We start from the raw sequence: 22,996 nt of genomic DNA on the forward strand, positions 1-22,996 counted from the left end.
GGATAATACAAATCCATTCCTTCTACATGGCAATTCTTTTCCTTAAGCCAAATAAAGCCAAGTTTTGCTTATTTTTTATGATGGGTAAAATATATCCTTTTAATTACCCCCCCCCCCCCATCAACAGTGACATGTAGTAAAAGTTTGGGCACCCCTTGTCAAAATTACTGTTATTGTGAACAGTTAGGCAAGTTGAAGATGAAATGATCTGTAAAAGGGCTAAAGTTAAAGATTTATTGCCCTTGTATTTTAGTTCAAAAATACTGCAATATTGCCTTGCGCAGGCGTGTACTCCAGAGGACAGAGAATGAACTTCAATCCAATATTGCGGCCAGCATGCAGCCAGCGGGTAAGGAAAGGGTGAATCAAACACCCGAAAACCCCGCCCATATGACCCAAATCCGGTCCCGCCAAATTCAGGTGACAGGTTCCCTTTAATTAGCCTGTTAGGGTTATGGCTTGTTCACTATCGTAAGGAAAGGCCAGGTGATGCAAATTTCATAGCTTTATAAAAACCCAGCCTCCTCTAACCTTGTGCTAAAAAACAGCAGCCATGGGTTCTTCTAAGCACCTGCTAGCACTCTGAAAATGGTGAAGGCCCTCAAAGTAGGAAAAGGCTGTAAGAAGATAGCAAAGCATTTTCAACTTGCCCTTTCCGAAATGTAATTAAGAAATGGCAGTTAACAGGAACAGTGGAGGTCAAGAATAAGGCATGAAAGACCAATCAATATTTCTGTGAATCCTACTGGATTGCTAGAGAGGCAAATTAGAGCCCTCGCTTGACTGCAAAAAAAACTTCAGAAAGATTTAGCAGACTCTGGAGTTGTGGTACATTGTTCTACTATTCAGAGACACCTGCACAAATATGGCCTTCATGGAAGAGTCATCAGAATAAAACCTCTCCTGCGTCCTTGCCATAGAATTCAGCATCAGAAGTATGCAAGAGAATATCTAAACAAGCCATGTGCATTTTGGAAATCAGTCCGATGAGGTTAAAATAGAGCCCTTTGGCTACAGCGATCAAAGGTATGTGTGGAGAAAAAGAGGGAAAAGACTGAAAGGAGACAAAGCACGAAATAAAGTCTTATCTGGGTAGCAATATTAACAGAAATGTGCAAATTGTGCTCACCTGGTTGGGTTGTGTGGACATAACCACTGATTGTGTCCGCTGTATGTGGTAGCACCTATCGTCGGCATTTAACCCTTGTGATGCCGCTATCAGTGACAGCGGCATAGAGAGGCATCACACAGAGAGGGGGCTCCCTGCGCCCTTCCATTAGGACAACGAGATGCGATCGCGTAGTCCTGATGGTCTCCATTGAGACCCCCGGCTCCAAGATGGCCGTGGGGTCCTGAAATCCTGAAAGGTGGCTTGTGAGCGCCCACTAAGAGCAGGCGCTGGTATGCCTCCTTACCTGCCTGTCAGATGGCTGATCTGATGCTCTGCAGTGCAAAATATCACATCAGTAAATGTTATATAGCAATGTAACCATTATGGAACAATGTTTTTTAAATCCCTAAATAAAGAAAAAAGGGAATATTTTTCCAACAAATACATTTATTTATGTAAATTAAAAAAACAAAGTACACATTTGGTATTGCCTCGTCCATAATGACCCGACCTATAAAATTGTCCCACTAGTTAACCCCTTCAGTGAACACCGTAAAAAAATAAATAAAGAATGAAGCAAAAAATGCTTTATCATACCGCCGAACAAAAAGTGCAATAAAACGCGATCAAAAAGACAGATGTAAATAAAAATGGTACCTCTGAAAACGTCATCTTGTCCCGCAAAAAACAAGCTGCCATACAGCTCCATCAGCAGAAAAATAAGTTATAGCTCTCAGAATAAAGCGATGCAAAAATAATTATTTTTTCTGTAAATTTTTATTTTGTAAAAATGCCAAAACATTAAAAAAAGAAAAAAAAAAAAAAAAAGATAAATGAGGTATCACTGTAATCGTACTGACCCGAAGAATAAAGCTGCCTTACCAATTTTACCACATGCGGAACGGTATAAAAAGCAATTCATGAATTGCTGGTTTTTGTTCAGTCCAGCCCCCCCAAAAAAATCAGAATAGAAAGCGATCAAAAAATGTCATGTGCTCGAAAATGGTACCAATAAAAACATCAGCTCGTACCACAAAAAACAAGACCTCACATGATACTGTCAGCTGAAATATGAAAAAAATGTGTAGCTCTCAAAATATGGTGATGCAAAACTAGTTATCGCAATAAAAAGCGTCTTTTAGTGTGTGACAGAAGCCAAACATAAAACCCGATATAAATCTGGTATCACTGTAATCGCTCCGACCTGAAGAATAAAGTCGCCTATTCACTTATACCGCACGAGGAATGGCGTAAAAAATAAATAAAACCAATTCTTCACATGCTGTTGATTTTTTCATTCTGCCTCCCAAAGAGCGCAATAAGGCTCGGTGCACATTTATCCTGCGCTCTGCACTTACACCGGAGTTTCTATGTAAATCTCTGAAATGCAGATGGAGGCACTGTGGACGCCATAGGACCTGTGATCTGGCGGTGTCAGTCTTTTTAGGATTGCATAAAAGTCCTGTCGGCCACAGTTTTGTGCTATTCTGAAAAGGACACCATGGAACAGAGGCCCGACGGACTCTAGAGTAACTCTGCTGCCTCATTATAGTGAATGGATCCATCTGGGGGTTTCATCTGAATCGTGTCACTCAGATTTAGATGGAAACCCTAAAGGACCGTATTTTTCTGACCATAAGACACGCTTTTTTTCTTCCAAATTTGGGAGGAAAGTGTGGGTGTGTCTTATGGTAGGGATGTAACGTGGGGAGGGGCAGCAGCGAGTGGGATTGCACTGGGAGGCAGGAGGCAGAAAAATGTCCCTGCCAGGCTTCAGGAATCAGTGCTGGGGAAACCACATGGTCCCGATCATTAAAGTGCAGTGAATATTCATTAGCTGCTTCCCTGCCCACCTGTCAGCTGAGTGGTGAGCCAGGAGCAGCAAATGAATACTCCTTCACAGGGACACACATGGTTTCCCCAGCGCTGGATTCCTGCAGCAGCTGGGGAGATCTGTGTGTCTGGTGGAGGAGGCAGCAGCAGCAGGGGCCAGAGGGGAGACAAGATCCCTGCATATCTGCCTGCTGGGGCTGTGCTGGATGCTGAGTGCTCCAGCACAAGGACCTGTGTGATGTCATGAAGAGGGTGGGCTGGAGCATCACATGGCAGCACAGAGCCCTCCCTCTTCTGATGTCATCACAGGTCCTGCAGACACCGCACTAGATTCTGCAAGCTTACTCCTGTGATGTGGAGAGGCAACAAGAGGGAGCGCTCTGTGGTGTCATGGGATGGGATGCTCCAGCATTTTACCTCACCACAGCTGGTTGGCTGCCATAATTAAAAGGTTAGTCACTACAACACACAATAAAGCACTCTGCCACTTCTGTGGTGAACTATAACTCCCAGCATGCCATAGGATCTGCAGGACATGCTGGGAGTTGTAGTTCTCCCAATGGGATCTCAAAGCAGCACTCCAGTGTTATTTTTCAGTGCTGGAGTGATGCTTTAAATATAAGCCCTGTGCCCCCATTCTTATACTCACCCTCCAGCGTCTTCATACAGTACTTTACAGACACCACACTGGTCCCGCAGCACCATCTTCTACCCGCAGCTTCCAACATAATAACATACTGTTATATATAATAACACATATAATAGTATGTTTGTTATTAAATATTTCACCACCGTTTTTGCTTCAAATATTTTTTCCCCTATTTTCCACCTCTAAAACCTGGTTGCGTCTTATAGTCCGGTGCGTCTTATAGTCTGAAAAATACGGTAAGTGCTCAGTGTAAAGCGCCACATAACTGTGATCTCAAATGTTATGTAAAATGTCCCCAATGAAAACTTCCAGTCAGTCCACAAAAAAAGCAAGTCCCCACTCAGATCTGCTATCTATTACCGTATTTTTCGGACTATAAGACGCACCAGACCATAAGGCACACCCCAAATTTGGGGTGAAAATTGCAGAAAAAAAGATTTTTTATAAGATGGGGGTCCGTCTTATTGTCCGAATTTACAGTATCTTACCTGAGGGCTGGCGGTGGCAGAGCAGGGTCACAGGAGGCATGGTGTCGGCAGAGGTGGGGTGATGCGGTACGGCGTGCACCTGAGCAGGGTCCCTTCCTGCTTAGGTGGGCAACGCCACGGCCTGGTGTCCATGGGGGGGTTGCAGCAGTGGTTACCAGCAGAGGTGCTGGGATGAGGAGGTGCTGGGATGAGGAGGTGCTGGGATGAGGAGGTGCTGGGATGAGGAGGCGCAGTGAGAGGTATGGCGTCAGAGGGGTCCCTTTCCCCGGTGAGGTGATGCAGCAGCCCGGTAAGCAGCAGAGCCGGATGAATACTGTTGTTAGCGGTGGTGGCGGCCATTTTCCCGAGGCCGCGCATGTTCAGATGAAGCGCTCTGTTTCCCGGGGCTTCAGGAAAATGGCCGCAGGATGCCGCGCGTGCGCAGATGGAGATCGCGGCGGCCATTTTCCTGAAGCCACGAACTTCAGGAAAATGGCCGCCGCGATCCCCATCTGCGCATGCGCGGCATCCCGCGGCCATTTTCCTGAAGCCCCGGGAAGCAGAGCGCTCCATCTGCGCACGCACGGCCTCCGGAAGATGGCCGCCACCACCGCTAACAACAGGATTCACCCGGCTCTGCTGCTTACCGGGCTGCATCACCTCACCGGGGAAAGGGACCCCGCTCACTGCGCCTCCTCATCCCCGCACGTCTGCCGCCGCACCTCTGCCACCACACCTCTGCCACCGTACCTCTGCCGCCACGGTAAGCCTGCATTGCGACTATTAGACGCACCCCCCATTTTCCCCCCTTTTTTTTTTTGGGGGGGGGGGGGGAGTGCGTCTTGTAGTCCGAAAAATACGGTAACAGAAATGTAGGGGGCTTCCAGGTTACTGGTAGCACAAAGGCTCTGGAAAAGCTAAATGGCTCCTCGCTCCCCAAAATAAATTCTCCGCATCCAAATGCCCCCCTCCCTTCTGAGCCCCAGTGTGCCTAAACAACATTTAGTGCCCACATTCTGTAGTGATGAAAGCCCGCCTAATTTAAAGGTGCATGACTCCAGAAGTATGAGCTGGGTATAATGTAATGGTCACTGCAACAGCAGTTTGCAATTTTCACTCAGCAACATCCACTGCTGCTTGTTTCTGGAAAACACCCATGGAGTCAAAATCGTCACTACATCTGTAGATAAATTCCCAAAAGCTTATAATTTCCAAAATGGGGTCACTTGCGGGGGGGTTCTGCTTTTCTAGCACTTAGGGGCTCTTTATATGGATTCCACAAACCAGTCTAGGAAAATCTGCGCTCCGTCCCTCCCAAGTCTCTCCGTGTGGCAAAGCAGTACTGCACAGCCACATATGGGGTATTTCTACATTCAGCAGAAATTGTGGGACATATTTTAGTGCCATTTTACCCATTTCCCAGTGTGAAAATGTAAACTTGGGGCTCACACACAATCTTGATGGTAAAAATGTGAAATATTTTTTTCTTCACTGCCCAGTGTTATAAAAGTTTGTGACACACCTGTGGTGTCAATATAATCACTGCACCCCTAGGTGAATTCATTGAGAGGTTTAATTGGTAAAATGGGGTCACTTATAGGGGGTTCTGCTGTTCTGGCACCTCAGGGGGCTCTGTTAATGTAACATGGCACCATCAAACAAGTGAAGCAAAATCTGCACTGTAATATGGTGCTACTTCCTTTCTGAGCTTTGCACTGTGCCTCAAAAGTAGTTTTCGACCACATATGGGGTATCTGCATACTCAGGAGAAATTTCACAACAAACTTTGGGGTCCATTTTCTCCTTTTGCCCTTGTGAAAATACAAAATTTGTAGCTAAAAAGATTTTTGTTGAAAAGATTGTGGGGTATTTTGGAGAAAATTCTGTTATCTTCTGAAAACTTTAATAAAAAAATATCTGATTAAAATGATTTTTGTAAGAAAAATGAGATTTTTATTTTTTTATTTTCACTGCCTAACGTTACAAACTTCTGTGAAGCATCTGGGGGTTCAAGGTTCTCAATAAACATCTGGTTACGGTCCCAGAGCGGTCTAGTTTCCAAAATGGTGTCACTAGTGGGGGGTTTCCACTGTTTAGGCACATCAGGGGCTCTTCAAATGCGACATGATGTCCTCTAATTATTCCATCAAGTTTTGCATTGAAAAAGTCAAATGGCGCTCCTTCCAGGGCTGTGGAGTCGGAGTTAGTTTTGGTTGGAGTCGGTAGAAATGTACCGACTCCGACTCCAGCTTTAAAAAAAATGTATTAATGTTTCATAATTGAACTTTCATATGAATTTTATAAATGTTACTCAAATATATATGTTCTATCAAACTATGACCAACAGTGATAAGCAGTTCTGCTGGAGATAGAGACATTTCTTACTACTTGTGTGTCACTGTTCTCCACTGCCCTTATCTAATCTTATACTTGGTTAACCTCATGGTGCCCCAACCCCCCTACTTACAATGTATGAAACTGAAAGTGAAAATGTGTTGCAAATTCTTAGTAGTAAAGCTCCTCCTCTAGACTAGATGTTTACTAGGTGTGAGTCTTCCAAGCATCTCACAGCTGCTACTCAGAAGAGGAAGACTGTAAGAAGTATTATCCTTTCAACAAACTTTGGATCAGTTAACTGTGAGTACATGAGGAATAACAGTATTACTGACCACTATATCAGTTGTACGACCTGGCAATAATTTTGTACAATTGTTTTTAGGAAAAACAATTGTCATTTGGATTGTGAATGCAGAATTAAAAACCTGAGAATGTCAAAGAAGCGTCACATTAAATCAGCTGTATTTGAACATTTCACCATCACTCAAGATAGAAAACATTATGTCTGTCAGTGTATGACAAATGATCCAGACGAAAACAAATGCTGTGAAGACAAGATCAGTGCATATTCAGGCAAAGATAAAAATGCTCCTACCAAAGCTTCTAATCTAAAGAGACATTTACAGCGCTTTCATCCAGAAGTACTGAACGCAGTGGATGAGTGACTGCGTCCAAACCAATGAACCAGTGCCCAGCTCTTCCAGCCAAACAATGGAGCAGAGAACTTTGCAGCCATCAGTTGCAAGATATTTTGTCAGTGACAAAGTTACTGTGACAATGACAGTAGATACATTTAAAAAACAGATCATAGAGCTTGTAAAGGATAGTGTGCCTATTTCATTATTTTCACGACCAGCTTTTGTGTGTCTGAATGGGGAAATGGCCCGCAAGCTTGGTGTTTCTCTGGAGAGAGAGCGTATTAGAAAATTAGTAATCGAAGAAGCTTTTAAACAAAAGGAAGAACTTAAAAAAACTCTCAAGGGATGCTTTCTGTTTCTTAAAATGGATGCCTGCACACGTCACAGAGTGAACTATTTTGCCATCAATGTCCGATTTGTTTGTGACAAAAATGAAATAGTTACAAAGACATTGGCAGTAAAAGACACCAAAGCTCATCACACCAGTGAGTTTCTCCAGGTCTTGGTGGAAAAGGTTCTGCAAGACTATGAACTTAAAAAAGAGCAAGTTCTTTCTGTCATAACTGACAATGCTTCAAATATGATAAGTACTGTTAAGCTAATGAATGAGAGTAATGATGGTGACCAACAGCTAGAAGAACATTCTGGGTCCACAGACACAGAAATGTTTGAAATAGAGGAACACAGTATTGTAACTGAGGAGCAAACTGAAGTTGCTTCAGATGAACAGCAACATGATAGTTTAGATCAGTGATGGGCAACCTTTTGAGCTTGGTGTGTCAAAATTCGCCAAAAAAACGAACATAACTTGGGTGGTGTGTCACCTTGATAAAAAAACCATAATTTTGCGACATGTATAGTTTAAATAACAAATATATATATAATTATAATTATTTAACTTACCTGCTTAGTGACTTCTTTGTTCATCTCTCAGTTGGTTTCTTTTGTTGGTCTTGCTATTATTTAACTTGTGTGGGGTGCCGTGAACTAAGATAAGTGAGGGGGAGGGGGAATTCTTGTGATGGCGAACCTGTGGCACTCCAGCTGTTGCGGTGGTAACTCAGATATTCTCTTAATAATTGCATCTTTATTCTGCATATCATGAAATAGAACTGGTGCACATCTTAAGAGAGTATCTTTAATAAATTCTCCCTCACTGAGTGCTTTTCCATGCTGAGCTATGGAGTGAGCAATGCTCAGACTTGCAGATGTTAAATTTGTAGAGCTTTTTACAAATTTAAGGATGGAATTAGATTGGCTCTTATGAAGGTGTAGCTGCCTGGAAATGTATTCCTTCCTTTCATCCTCACTTTTTTTCAAGAGCTGGGAATGATTAGTTTCAAAATGTCTATTTACATTCCACGTTCTGCTTACTACCGTTTCACTACATAGAACGCAAAATGATCTGCCATTTTTTTCTATAATGCCATACATCTCAGTCCATGTCTCTTGAAAGGGTCGGCTACTGCTACTACCACTCCCTTTACTTAACTTTGGTTTTTTATTTTGTGGCTTCTCCATGAGAGAAGATTTATAGTGAGCCCTGCAGGCAATTAGCAGAAATAGGGGTTAATAAGGATGCACAACAAACAGTAATGGTGGTGAAATGGAGTCTGTACTATGCTGCAAGATGGCGTTCCTAATGGCGGGAAACGGCACCCATAGCACAGGCCTCTTCCAGCCTCCCCCTCACTTATCTCAGTAATGGCCAATGACACCCCACAGTTCACTGGATGATGGTTGCTGTAGTAGTCACAGGGCCTGCAGACAGCAATCACAGGGCCTGCAGACACCAATCACAGGGCCTCCAGACAGCGATCACCTCAGGCCTCAGAAGTGCATCCCAAGTGCAACCTGGGACTTCCGGCTGGCGCAGCAGGGAGCAGCGCAATGCCGCCCAAATAACAGAGCTAGGGCGCAGAGCGTCTAGGCATGGGACCGGTAGGTCCGATCTTTCCGGCCGGCGAAGCAGGGAGCAGCGCAATGCCGCCCAAACAACAGAGCTCCGGCGCAGAGGCTGGGACTTCCGGGAGCTGCGCCGGGCCTACCGGAAGTCCCAGGCCTAGACGCTCTGCGCCGGAGCTCTGTTGTTTGGGCCCACAGACCTCCTGCATGGCATCCGATCCGATAAAAAAATCGGAACGGCTTGCCATGCAATGTAAGGATGCAATTTCTATGGGGCAGCGGCTTGCGGCCTGCGTGTCACTGAAAATGACTACGGTGTCAGCACTGACACGCGTGTCATAGGTTCGCCATCACTGGTTTAGATGATCTTGTTGAAACTGTGTCAATACGTTCTTTCATTCATCACATGCGCTGTGTTGTGCATACTCTACAGCTGGCTATAAGAGACAGTCTGCAAGAAGGACATGTTGCTGCACTGATTGGCAAGGTGAGAAAATTGGCTACTGTTGCCAGAACCCCTAAAGTTGACTCAATTTTGAAGAGACGATGGGGCAGTACTTAATGATTCAGCGCTTGGTTGAACTCAAAACCTTTCTTGTAGACATGGCTAACCCTCAACTGACGCTAAATGAAAGTCAGTGGAATCAGGTGACTGAGCTGGAAAAATTGCTAGAGCACCCATTTACAGTGACTAAAAAATTACAAGCAGAGGACTTAACTCCAGGCATTTTCTTAAAGGAGTGGAAGAACCTGATGTTTCGCCTGTCCCAAAGAGGAGGGTTAATTGCAAGTGGCATTGCTACATCAATGAAACGGAGAGAGGAGCTACTATTACAAAATAACATTCTTTTGGCAGCTGTTGATGTAGACCCAATGCATCGGATTCTTCTAGATGATCAACAGCTAACTAAAGGAAAAGAAGCTCTGTTTGAAATAGCAGTAAGGATGAAAGGGTTGCAGAACAGTCAGGAGAAACAAGAAGAATTTGGTCGTCCTGCCACATCTTCACCCTCATCAACTGATGAAGAATTTAATTTCGAAAAATATTTGGATCACAAGGACCGTGCAAAGCTTTCCCGCATAGAAGAAGAGTCATCCCTATCAAAGAACACAGCCAGTACATTTCAGCAGAATTTTTCATGTGCACTAAAAGAAATTGAGAAATTTGACCGTTCATCAAAAGTAACAGTGCAACAAGCGATTCCACTGTATCCTGACATTGTCAGAGATGTTGCCCGAGTGGTTACTGCTTTGCCACCAACCCAAGTTAGTGTAGAGAGGTTGTTCTCTGCTCTCAAAATAATTAGATCAGATTTGAGGGCATCCATGAAGGAGGATCTGACAGAGGCAATACTTTTTCTGAGGACAAATTTCTAGATTTCTTCTTATTAACTGCATAACAGTGTTTATTGCATATTTACTTACAAGAGTTTAGAAAAGTTTATAAAAGCTATTTGCTATATTCTAATTGTATTCTAATAAATATAGTTTTTGCTCTAAGTGGTCTGATTACTTATACGATGGTGAGAAACTGAATAAGCACGATGTTAATATTTTACAGCAGTAAATTTTTTGTTACGAATTGGCCATTTATGAAGGAGCCGGAGTCGGAGCCGGAACCTGACAAAATCCAGGAGTCGGAGTCGCAACTGTGGCTTACCGACTCCACAGCCCTGGCTCCTTCCCTTCCAAGCTCTGCCGTGCACCCAAACAGTAGTATTAGGCCGGCGTCACACTGGCGTTTTAAACGGCCGAGTGCAATGCGATAAAAAATCGCATTGCACTCGGACCAATGTTCAGCTATGGGGCAGCTCCCACCAGCCGACTTTTTGTCGGCCGTTTTCCTCGGTCCGAGACAATCGCAGCATGCTGCGATTGTCTCAGACCGAGGAAAACTCTCGGCTCACTCGCTCCCATATAAGCCTATGGGTGCGAGTGAGACAGCGCACACCACTCGGATATCATCCGAGTGCTGTGCGTTATATGCGGACCCCAGCAATGGAGGAGATGGAGAAATTCATTTCTCCACCTCCTCCGCAGCTGTGCTCCGATCCTCCCTGTGCGAGAGAATCGGAGCACAGACGCATAACTCGGCTCCTATTCTGCTGCGAGCAGGAGCCGAGTGTTATTAGCATATCGCATCCGATGATCTCGCATCGGATGCAATACGCCAGTGTGACGCCGGCCTTCCTCCACATATGGGGCATCTGCATGCTCATGAGAAATTGCACAGCAAATTATATTTAGCAATTTCTCCTGTTACCCTTATGAAAATGTAAAATATTAATCTAAAAAAGATTTATTTTGGAAAAATTTGATTTTTTTATTTATTTTTTAAATTTCCACGGCTATATGTTATAAATTTCTGTGAAGCACCTGGGGGTTCAAGGTGCTCAATACAAGTTCCCTAAGGGGTCTAGTTTCCAAAATGGTGTCATTTGTTGGGGGTTTCCACTGTTTAGGCGCATCAGGGGCTCTTCAAACACGACATGGCGACTGCTATCTTTTTCCATCAAATTTTGTATTCAAAAAGTCAAATGACGCTCCTTCCCTTCAAGTCCTGCCGTGAGCCCAAGCAGTAGTATTCCCCCACATATGGGGCATCAGCGTACTCGGGAGAAATTGCACAACAAATTGTATGGTCCATTTTCTCCTGTTACCCTTGCGAAAGTAAAAAAAATAAAAAAATAAAATCGGTCTAAAGGAATATCTTTGTGACAGAAAAGTAAATGTTAATTTTTTTTACTTCCACATTCCAAAAATTTCTGTGAAGCACCTGAAGGGTTACTAAACTTCTTGAATGTGGTTTTGAGTACCTTGAGGAGTGCAGTTTTTAGAATGGTGTCACTTTTGGGCATTTTCTGTCATATAGGCACCCCAAAGTCACTTCAAATGTGAGGTGGTCCCTAAAAAATAAATGGTTTTGCAAATTTTGTTGTAAAAATGAGAAATTGCTGGGCAACTTTTAACCCTTCTAACTTCCTAACAAAAAAAAATTATGTTTCAAAAATTGTGCTGCGGTAAAGTAGACATGTGGGATATGTTATTTATTAAAGATTTTGTGTGATACGACTCTGATTTAAGGGCAGTAAAATAAAAAGTTTGAAAATTGCGAAATTTTTGCCAAATTTCTGTGTGTTTCACAAATAAACCCAAGTCATATCAAACAAATTTTTACCACTATCATAAAGTACAATATGTCACTTGAAAACAATGTCAGAATCAGTGGCATCAGCCATTGAAGCATTCCAGAGTTTTTACCTCATAAAGTGTTAATGGTCAGAGTTATAAAAATTGTCCTGATCATGAAGGTGAAAACAAGCTTCGAGGTGAAGGGGTTAACAGATTTTAAAAAGAAATGATGACTAAAAACTTAAAATTACCCAATAACATACAGTTAAGTCCATATATATTTGGACAGACAACATTTTTCTAATTTTGGTTATAGACATTACTACAATGAATTTTAAACAAAACAATTCAGATGCAGTTGAAGTTCAGACTTTCAGCTTTCATTTGAGAGTATCCACATTAAAATTGGATGAAGGGTTTAGGAGTTTCAGCTCCTTAACTTTTGCCACCCTGTTTTTTAAAGGGATCAAAAGTAATCGGACAATTGACTCCAAGGCTATTTCATGGACAGGTGTGGGCAATCCCTTCGTTATGTAATTTTCAGTTAAGCAGATAAAAGGCCTGGAGTTGATTTGAGGTGTGGTGCTTGCATTTGGAAGGTTTTGCTGTGAAGTAAACATGCAGTCAAAGGAGTTCTCCTTGCAGGTGAAACAAGCCATCCTTAAGCTGCGAAAACAAAAAAAAACCTATCTGAGAAATTGCTACAATATTAGGAGTGGCAAAATCTACAGTTTGGTACATCCTGAGAAAGAAAGAAAGCACTGGTGAACTCATCAATGCAAAAAGACCTGGGCGCCCACGGAAGACAACAGTGGTGGATGATCGCAGAATAATCTCCATGGTGAAGAGAAACCCCTTCACAACAGCCAACCAAGTGAACAACACTCTCCAGGAGGTAGGCGTATCAATATCCAAATCTGTCATAAAGAGAAGACTGCATGAAAGTAAATACAGAGGGTTCACTGTACGGTGCTAGCCACTCATAAGCATCAAGAATAAAAAGGCTTGACTGGAAAAATCTAAAAAAGCCAGCACAGTTCTGTAAGAACATTCTTTGGACAGATGAAACCAAGATCAACCTCTACCAGAATGATGGAAAGAGAAAAGTATGGCGAAGGAGTGGTACAGCTCATGATCCAAAGCATACCACATCATCTGTAAAACACGGCGGAGGCAGTGTGATGGCTTGGGCATGCATGGCTGCCAGTGGCACTGAGTCATTAGTGTTTATTGATGATGTGACAGGACAGAAGCACCCGAGTGAATTCTGAGGTATTCAGAGCTATACTGTGTGCTCAGATCCAGTCAAATGCAGCCAGACTGATTGGTCGTCGTTTCATACTACAGATGATGGAGTTTATTAAAGCAAAGAAGTGGAATATTCTTGAATGGCCAAGTCAGTCACCTGATCTCAACCCAATTGAGCATGCATTTCACTTGTTAAAGGCTAAACTTCAGACAGAAAGGCCCACAAACAAACAGCAACTTAAAACCACCACAGTGAAAGCCTGGCAGAGAATCAAGAGAATGCCAAGAGTGTGCAAAGCAGTCATCAAAGCAAAAGGTGGCTACTTTGAAGAACCTAGAATATAAGACATAATTTCAGTTGTTCACACTTTTTTGTTAAGTATATAATTCCACATGTGTTGTGTTTTGATGCCTTCAGTGTGAATGTACAATTTTCATAGTCATGAAAATACAGAAAAATCTTTACATGAGAAGGTGTGTCCAAACTTTTGGTCTGTACTGTAGAACATTCCCAGTAAAATACCCCAAGATGGTGCACATTAGAGTCTCACCCTTCTGCTGACTCGCCGGGATAATGGCAGCTGTTACTTCAGAGCTTCCAGGGTCGACTACCCCACCTGTGGCATGCACACAGAGATGAGGTAACGAAAAACTTAGGAAGATGACAGTCCATTGAGGTACAAGGCCTGTTGACCTGAGGGTCACAACCTGGCTTCTCCGAACATCTTCATGGAGCCAGGTGACCGGCTGGTCCCAATCCTGGCTTTCTCCAAATGTATCCATGGTTCAGCGATGGTCAGTGGAGCAGATCTGTTTTCTTCCAACTGAGGCCGAAGTCCCCTAGGTTGGCATCCTGTAAAATAATAAATCTGTGTCACTTGTGATGGAGCCATGATGTCTTGGCTGCTGTGCTGCCTCTGCTTCTTTAGATATCTTGGCTGAAACTCTGGCTGTCTTTCAGTCTCTCTGTTTTTATAGAGGCATATGACCTCTTTTTATAATTTATACTTAACAAGTGTCCTTCATTTAGTATTGACATAAAGGGTAAGAATGGAGATGAGATCAAGTAGCATTTCTTAATTATTTAATCTTTTTGCATAGTTTTTCATCCTGTTTTCAAAGTCACCAAACTATCTGGCCTACGCCATGCATAATTAACATATCCGTAAACATAACTAGTCATCAAGGATAAGAGCACAATGTGTTATATCAAACCAAAAGTCTGTTTTCTTGACCAACCAGAAAGAAATGCTTAAATTTATAAGTCAACATGTACATAAGTCTATTCTTTCTGGCTTGTTAACCCCTTGACCCCAAAGCCTGTATTCACCTAAATGACAGGGCCAATTTTTACAATTCTGACCACTGTCACTTTTGAGGTTATAACCCTGGAACGCTTCAACGGATCCCGGTGATTCTGACATTGTTTTCTTATGACATATTGTACTTTATGATAGTGGTAACATTTATTCGATATGACTTGCGTTTATTTGTGAAAAAAATGGAAATTTGGCAAAAATTTAGAAAATTTTGCAATTTTCAAGTTTTTAGTTTTTATGCCCTTAAATTAGAGAGTCATATCACACTAAATAGTTAATTTCCCACATGTTTGCTTTACATCAGCACAACTTTGGAAACTTACTTTTTTTTGTTATGACGTTATAAGTGTTAACCCCTTCATGACCCAGCCTATTTTGACCTTAATGACCTGGCCATTTTTTGCAATTCTGACCAGTGTCCCTTTATGAGGTAATAACTCAGGAACGCTTCAACGGATCCTAGCGGTTCTGAGATTGTTTTTTCGTGACATATTGGGTTTCATGTAAGTAGTAAATTTAGGTCGATAATTTTTGCGTTTTTGTGAAAAAAATAAATTTCATGAAAATTTTGAAAATTTCGCAATTTTCAAATTTTGAATTTTTATTGTGAGAGAGTTATGTGACACAAAATAGTTAATAAATAACATTTCCCCCATGTCTACTTTTCATCAGCACAATTTTGGAAACAAATTTTTTTTTTGCTAGGAAGTTATAAGGGTTAAAAGTTGACCAGCGATTTCTCATTTTTACAACGAAATTTACAAAACCATTTTTTTTAGGGACCACCTCACATTTGAAGTCAATTTGAGGGGTCTATATGGCTGAAAATAACCAAAAGTGACACCATTCTAAAAACTGCACCCCTCAAGGTGCTCAAAACCACATTCAAGAAGTTTATTAACCCTTCAGGTGCTTCACAGCAGCAGAAGCAACATGGAAGGAAAAAATGAACATTTTACCTTTTTTAATCACAAAAAAGATCTTTTAGCAACAATTTTTTTATTTTCCCAAGGGTAAATGGAGAAACTGGACCCCAAAAGTTATTGCACAACTTGTCCTGAGTACGACAATACCCCATATGTGGGGGGGGCCACTGTTTTGGGCGCACGACAGGGCTCGGAAGGGAAGGAGCGCCATTTGAATTTTTCAATGAAAGATTGGCTCCAATCTTTAGCGGACACCATGTCGCGTTTGGAGAGCCCCTGTGTGCCTAAACATTGGAGCTTTCCCACAAGTGACCCCATTTTGGAAACTAAACCCCCCAAGGAGCTTATCTAGATGCATAGTGAGCACTTTGATCCCCCAGGTGCTTCCCAAATTGATCCGTAAAAATGAAAAAGTACTTTTTTTCACAAAAAATTTCTTTTAGCCTCAATTTGTTCATTTCCACATGGGTAACAGGATAAAAGGGATCCTAAAATTTATTGGGCAATTTCTCCTGAGTACACTGATATCTCACATGTGGGGGTAAACCACTGTTTGGGCAAACGGCAGGGCTCGGAAAGGAAGGAGCGCCATTTGACTTTTTGAATGAAAAATTAGCTCCAATCTTTAGCGGACACCATGTCGCCTTTGGAGAGCCCCTGTGTGCCTAAACATTGGAGCTCCCCCACAAGTGACCCCATTTTTGAAACTAGACCTCCCATGGAACTAATCTAGATGTGTGGTGAGCACTTTGAACCCCCAAGTGCTTCACAGAAGTTTACAACGCAGAGCTGTGAAAATAAAAAATAATTTTTCTTTCCTCAAAAATTATGTTTTAGCAAGCAATTTTTTATTTTCACAAGGGTAACAGGAGAATTTGGACCCCGATATTTGTTGCCCAGTTTGTCCTGAGTACGCTGATACCCCATATGTGGGGGTAAACCACTGTTTGGGCACACGTCAGGGCTCGGAAGGGAAGTAGTGACGTTTTGAAATGCAGACTTTGATGGAATGGTCTGTGGGCGTCACGTTGCGATTACATAGCCCCTGATGTGCCTAAACAGTAGAAACCCCCAAAAGTGACCCCATTTTGGAAACTAGACCCCCCAAGGAACTTATCTAGATGTGTGGTGAGCACTTTGAACCCCAAGTGCTTCACAGAAGTTTATAACGCAGAGCCGTGAAAATAAAAAAATAATTTTTCTTTCCTCAAAAATGATTTTTTTTAGCCCACAATTTTTTATTTTCACAAGGGTAACAGGAGAAATTAGACCCCCAAAGTTGTTGTGCAATTTTTCCTGAGTACGGCGATAACCCATATGTTTGGGTAAACAACTGTTTGTGCGCACGTTGGGGCTCGGAAGGGAGGGAGCACCATTTGACTTTTTGAACGCAAGATTGGCTGAAAATCAATGGTGGCGCCATGTCGCGCTTTGAGACCCCTGATGTGCCTAAACAGTGGAAACCCCTCAATTCTAACTCCAACACTAACACTAGCCCCAACACATCCCTAACCATAACCCTAACCACAACCCTATCCCTAACCCCAACACACCCCGAACCCTAATCTTAACCCTAATTCCAACCCTAATTCTAATTCCAACCCTAATCATAAGGCTAATTTGCCCACGTTGCGGATTCGTGTGAGGATTTTTCCGCACAGTTTTTGAAAAATCCGCAGGTAAAGCGCACTGCGTTTTACCTGCGGATTTACCACGGATTTCCAGTGTTTTTTGTGCGGATTTCACCTGCGTATTCCTATTGAGGAACAGGTGTAAAACGCTGCGGAATCCGCACAAAGAATTGAGTGCAGAATAAACAGCGCAGAATTTCCGCGTGGTATTTTCCGCACCATGGGCACAGCGGATTTGGTTTTCCATAGGTTTACATGGTACTGTAAACGTGATGGAAAACTGCTACGAATCCGCAGCGGCCAATCCGCTGCGGATCCGCAGCCAAATCCGCACCGTGTGCACAAAGCCTAATTCTAACCCTAACCCTAGCCAGAAAACTGCTACGAATCCGCAGCAGCCAATCCGCTGCGGTTCCGCAGCCAAATCCGCACAGTGTGCACATAGCCTAATTCTAACCCTAATTCTAACTCTAGCCCTAACCCTAGCCCTAGTTCTAACCCTAACCCTAGTGGAAAAATAAAAGTAAATATTTTTTCTTTATTTTACTATTGTCCCTACCTATGGGGGTGATAAAGGGAGGGGGTTTATTTATTATTTTTTTTATTTTGATCGCTGTGATAGGTTCTATCACAGCGATCAAAATGTACCTGGAGCGAATCTGTCGGCGGGCGCACTGCGTATGCGCCCGCCATTTTGGAAGATGGCGGCGCCCATGGAGCAGACGGACGGGGGGGGGGGAGATATTGGACTGCGGGGGGAAGCGAACAGGACGACGGGGGGAGCGGAAGACGGTGGGGAGGAGATCGGTGGCGGGGGGCAGATCGCGATCTCCAGCCATGGCTGATGCTATTGCAGCATCGGCCATGGCTGGATTGTAATATTTCACCAATTTTCATTGGTGAAGTATTACTATCGCTCTGATTGAAAGTGAAACGTCACTTTCAACAGCCAATCAGAACGATCATAGCAAGCAGGGGCGTAACGACCGCGGTCGCAGCGGTCGCCATTGCGACCGGGCCCCGCAGGTCAGGGGCCCCGGGCCGGCAGGTCAGGGCAGGGCCGGGCTGGACATCGGGCACTTCTGGCAAATGCCAGAAGAGCCGATGCCAGTAGTGGGCCGCTGCACTGTTCCTCCCCCCCCCCGCCGCCGCCGCCGCCGCATTTAACTATACCGGCGTCTATGACACCGGTATAGTTCAATGCAATGATGGAGGAGAGCGTCACCTGACGCTCCCTCTCCCATCATTACCCGCTCTGCCTCTGACAGTACACTGCGGGTGCGCGATGACGTCATATCATCGCGCACCTGCAGTGTCCTGGGCAGACTGCAGCCACCAGGAGCAGCGCGGGCAAAAGGAAAGGTGAGGAGAGTTTATTTTTTTCTTTTTCACCGGACTGTGGGGCCATTATCGGGGGGGGGGAGATGAGATGCGGGCTGTGCTCTATATACCCCTGTGCTGGCTGTGCTCTATATACCCCTGTGCTGGCTGTGCTGCATATACCCCTGTGCGGGCTCTGCTGTATATATCCCTGTGCGGGCTGTGCTGTATATATCCCTGTGCGGGCTGTGCTGTATATATCCCTGTGCTGGCTGTGCTCTATATACCCCTGTGCTGGCTGTGCTCTATATACCCCTGTGCGGGCTGTGCTGTATATACCCCTGTGCGGGCTGTGCTCTATATACCCCTGTGCTGGCTCTGCTGTATATACCACTGTGCGGGCTGTGCTGTATATACCCCTGTGCCGGCTGTGCTGTATATACCCCTGTGCTGGCTGTGCTGTATATACCCCTGTGCGGGCTCTGCTGTATATACCCCTGTGCGGGCTGTGCTCTATATACCCCTGTGCGGGCTCTGCTCTATATACCCCTGTGCTGGCTGTGCTGTATATACCCCTGTGCGGGCTCTGCTGTATATACCCCTGTGCGGGCTCTGCTGTATATACCCCTGTGCGGGCTGTGCTGTATATACCCCTGTGCGGGCTGTGCTCTATATACCCCTGTGCGGGCTGTGCTGGATATACCACTGTGCGGGCTGTGCTGTATATACCACTGTGCGGGCTCTGCTGTATATACCCCTGTGCGGGCTGTGCTGGATATACCACTGTGCGGGCTGTGCTGGCACCCAACACCATGTTGCAGTGCAGGAGATTCCTGCAACAGTCCGAGGCGTATCTAGGGGAAGGGGGTGGGGGGGCGTCACGGAGGTAGGGGGGGGGGCCCCATTTGGAAGTTCGCACCGGGGCCCATAACTTTGTAGTTACGCCACTGATAGCAAGTACCACTCCCCCTGTCCCTGCAGATCGGGTGAAATTACAGTTAACCCTTTCACCCGGCCTGCAGGAGCGCGATCCGACCATGATGCATATGCTGCGTCACAGGTCGGATTGGCACAGGTTTTCATGACGCATGCGCTGCGTCAAAGGTCGGGAAGGGGTTAAAAGATGTCCAGCGATTTCTCATTTTTACAGCAAAATTTGCAAGACCTTTTTTTTAGGGGCCACCTCACACTTGAAGTGACTTTGAGGGGCCTATATGACAGAAAAAGCCCAAAAGTGACACCATTCTAAAAACTGCACCCCTCAAGGTACTCAAAACCACATTCAAGAAGTTTGTTAATCCTTCAGGTGCTTCACAGGAATTTTTGGAATGTTTAAAAAAAAATAAATAAACATTTAACTTTTTTCACCAAAAAAATGACTTCAGATCCGTTTTGTTTTATTTTGCTAAGGGTAACAGGAGAAATTGGATACCAAAAGTTATTGTACAATTTGTCCTGAGTGCGCTGATACCCCATATATGCAGGTAAACCACTGTTTGGGGGCATGGCAGAGCTTGGAAGGGAAGGAGCGCTGTTTGACTTTTCAATGCAAAATTGGCTGGAATTGAGATCAGACACCATGTTGCGTTTGGAGAGCCCCTGATGTGCCTAAACAGTGGAAACCCCCCACAAGTGACACCATCTTGGAAAGTAGACCCCCTAAGGAACTTATCTAGATCTGTGGTGTGCACTTTGAACCCCCAAGTGCTTCACAGAAGTTTATAATATAGAGCCGTAAAAATAAAAAATCATATTTTTTCCACAAAAATGATCTTTTCGCTCCCAGTTTTGTATTTTCCCAAGGGTAACAGGAGAAATTGGACCCCAAATGTTGCTGTGCAATTTGTCCTGAGTACGCTAATACCCCATATGTGGGAGAAAACTACTGTTTGGGCACACGTCTGGGATCGGAAGGGAAGTTGTGGCATTTTGGAATGCAGACTTTCATGGAATGGTCTGCGGGCATCATGTTACGTTTGCTGAGCCCCTGATGTGCCTAAACCGTAGAAACCCCCCACAAGTGACCCCATTTTGGAAAGTAGACCCTCTAAGGGACTTGCAGAGCCTTGCGAAAGTATTCGGCCCCCTGGAACTTTTCAACCTTTTCCCACATATCCTGCTTCAAACATAAAGATACCAAATGTAAATTTTTGGTGAAGAATCAACAACAAGTGGAAAACAATTCTGAAGTTGAACAAAATTTATTGGTTATTTAAAATGTTTGTAGAAATTCAAAAACTGAAAAGTGGGGCGTGCAATATTAAGCCCCTTTACTTTCAGTGCAGCAAACTCACTCCAGAAGTTCATTGTGGATCTCTGAATGATCCAAAGTTGTCCTTAATGCCTAATGATGATAAATATAATCCACCTGTGTGTAATCAAGTCTCCGTATAAATGCACCTGCTCTGTGATAGTCTCAGGGTTCTGTTTGAAGCACAGAGAGCATCATGAAGACCAAGGAACACAACAGGCAGGTCCGTGATAGTGTTGTGGAGAAGTTAAAAGCCAGATTTGGATACAAAATTATTTCCAAAACTTTAAACATCCCAAGGAGCACTGTGCAAGCGACCATATTGAAATGGAAGATGTTTCATACCACTGTATCATACCACTACCAAGATCTGGCCGTCCCTCTAAACTTTCATCTCAAACAAGGAGAAGACTTATCAGAGATGCAGCCAAGAGGCCCATGATCACTCTGGATGAACTGCAGAGGTCTACAGCTGAGGTGGGACAGTCTGTCCATAGGACAACAATCAGTCGTACACTGCACAAATTTGGCCTTTATGGAAGAGTGGCAAGAAGAAAACCATTTCTCAAAGATATCCATAAAAAGTGTCATATAAAGTTTGCAACAAGCCACCTGGGAGACACACCAAATGTGTGGAAGAAGGTGCTCTGGTCAGATAAAACCAAAATCGAACTTTTCGGCAACAGTGCCAAACTATATGTTTGGCGTAAAGGCAATACAGCTCATCACTCTGAACACACCGTCCCCACTGTCAAACGTGGTGGCAGCATCATGGTTTGGGCCTGCTTTTCTTCAGCAGGGACAGGGAAGATGGTTAAAATTGATGGGAAGATGGATGGAGACAAATATAGGACCATTCTTGAAGAAAACCTGTTGGAGTCTGCAAAAGACCTGAGACTGGGACGAAGATTTGTCTTCCAACAAGACAAATATCCCAAACATAAAGCAAAATCTACAATGGAATGGTTCACAAATAAACGTATCCAGGTGTTAGAATGGCCAAGTCAAGTTCAGACCTCAGTCCAATCGAGATTCTGTGGAAAGAGCTGAAAACTGCTGTTCACAAACGATCTCCATCAAACCTCACTGAGCTCGAGCTGTTTGCCAAGGAAGAATGGGCATGAATCTCTCAATGTACAAAACTGATAGAGACATACCCCAAGCGATTTGCAGCTTTGATCGCAGCAAAAGGTGGAGCAACAAAGTATTAAGTTAAAGGGACCGAATAATATTGCACGTCTCACTTTTCAGTCTTTGAATTTCCACAAAAATGTAAAATAACCAATAAATTTCGTTCAACTTCACAATTGTGTTCCACTTGTTGTTGATCCTTCACCAAAAATTTACATTTGGTATCTTTATGTTTGAATCATGATATGTGGAAAAAGGTTGAATAGTTCCAGGGGTCCGAATACTTTTGCAAGTCACTGTATCTAGTTGTGTGGCGAGCACTTTGAACCCCCAAGTGCTTCACAGAAGTTTATGATGTAGAGCCATGAAAATAAAAGATCATTTTTTTTGCCCACAAAAAAATATTTTTTAGCCCCCAATTTTCCCAAGTGTAACAGGAGAAATTGGACCGCAAAAGTTGTTGTCCAATTTGTCCTGAGTACGCTGATACCCCATATGTGGGGGTAAAACACTGTTTGGGCGCGCGGCAGAGCTTGGAAGGGAAGGAGCACCATTTTACTTTTTCAACGTAGAATTGGCTGCAATTGAGATCGGACGCGATGTTGCGTTTGGAGAGCCCCTGATGTGCCTAAACAGTGGAAACCCCAAATTCTAACTGAAATCCTAACCCAAACACACCCCTAACCCTGACCCCGACACATGCCTAGCCCTAACTTTAGCCCTAACCCGAACACTAACTTTAGCCCTAACCTTTGGAAATGGGAATAAATACATGTTTTAAATTTATTTATAATTCTATTTATTTTTTTATTATTTTTCCCTAACTAAGGGGGTGATAAAGTGGAGTTTGATTTACTATTTATAGCGGGTTTTTATGTTTGGCAGCTGTCACTCACTAAAAGACGCTTTTTATTGCAAAAAATAGTTTCCGCATCACCACATTTTGAGATCTATAATTTTTCCATATTTTGGGCAACAGAGTCATGTGTGGTCTTGTTATTTGCAGGAAGAGTTGACATTTTTATTGGTACCATTTTCGGGCACATTACATTTTTTGATCGCTTTTTATTCCCATTTTTGGGAGGCAGAATGAACAAA

General features: G+C 43.6%; 1 protein-coding gene across 2 annotated transcripts in view; it reads left to right on the forward strand.

Moving 5' to 3' along the window:
• DGCR2 (DiGeorge syndrome critical region gene 2) overlaps window positions 1-22,996 on the forward strand; it is a 139,551-nt gene that overhangs the window by 75,837 nt on the left and 40,718 nt on the right. The gene's annotated exons all lie outside the window — the stretch shown is intronic.

This window comes from Ranitomeya variabilis, chromosome 1 (assembly GCF_051348905.1).
Source record: "Ranitomeya variabilis isolate aRanVar5 chromosome 1, aRanVar5.hap1, whole genome shotgun sequence".
In the NCBI taxonomy this organism is placed as follows: domain Eukaryota; kingdom Metazoa; phylum Chordata; class Amphibia; order Anura; family Dendrobatidae; genus Ranitomeya; species Ranitomeya variabilis.